At 43.7% G+C, this 746-nt stretch overlaps 1 pseudogene; it reads left to right on the top strand.

Moving 5' to 3' along the window:
• The first annotated feature begins 8 nt into the window (after nt 1-8).
• Nucleotides 9-486, top strand: LOC118987034 (ribosome biogenesis protein WDR12-like; annotated as a pseudogene).
• Nucleotides 487-746: the final 260 nt, after the last annotated feature.

The raw sequence follows: 746 nt of genomic DNA, 5'->3' as shown, positions 1-746 counted from the left end.
TGTCCTCAGTTCTGTGGTCAGAGGCTGAAGAAATCTGCAGTAAACCTTAGGGCCACACAATTAGAGTGTGGGGTATTGATTCTGGCAGGTTTCAGTCAGCTTTGTCAGGAAATAAAGTGCCTAATTGTATCTCCTGTACACCACTTTGTAAATATTTAGCATCTGGGAACACAGATAGGCATGTCAGACTGTGGGATCCTCTAACTGAAGATGACACTTCAGTGTAGCTGTCCCTCACCTCACATACAGAGAGAGTCACAGCAGCAAATTGGTCTGCAGCTATGAGCAGCTGCTGATTTCAGGTTCTTTAGATAACATTGTCAAGGTGTGGGATGCAAGTTGTAAGGCCCCTCTATGAGTTTGCTGCTCATGACAAAGTTCTGAGTGTAGACTAGACAGACAGAGGGTTACTTCTGAGTGAAGAAGTGGGAAATAAATTGGTATTCCTACATATATTCACCTACCACTTCCCATGTGGGGGCATAGGAAAGATTGATAGCCCTGGCTGGTGTGGCTCAGTGAATTGAGCACGGGCCTGCAAACCAAACAACCATGGTTTGATTCCCAGTTGGGGCACATGCCTGGATTGCAGGCCAGGTCCCAGCAGGGTACTCACGAGAGGCAACCATACACTGGTATTTCTCTCCTTCTCTCCTTTCTTTCCCCTCTAAAGATAAATAAATAAAATCTTTAAAAAAAGATTGATAAATTAGACCATAGAGATTCTTTCTATAAATGTAATTGAT

Source organism: Sturnira hondurensis, unplaced genomic scaffold, assembly GCF_014824575.4.
Source record: "Sturnira hondurensis isolate 20B ecotype Veracruz unplaced genomic scaffold, ASM1482457v3 Scaffold0004929, whole genome shotgun sequence".
Classification (NCBI taxonomy): domain Eukaryota; kingdom Metazoa; phylum Chordata; class Mammalia; order Chiroptera; family Phyllostomidae; genus Sturnira; species Sturnira hondurensis.
This window is presented reverse-complemented; position numbering and strand designations above follow the sequence as displayed.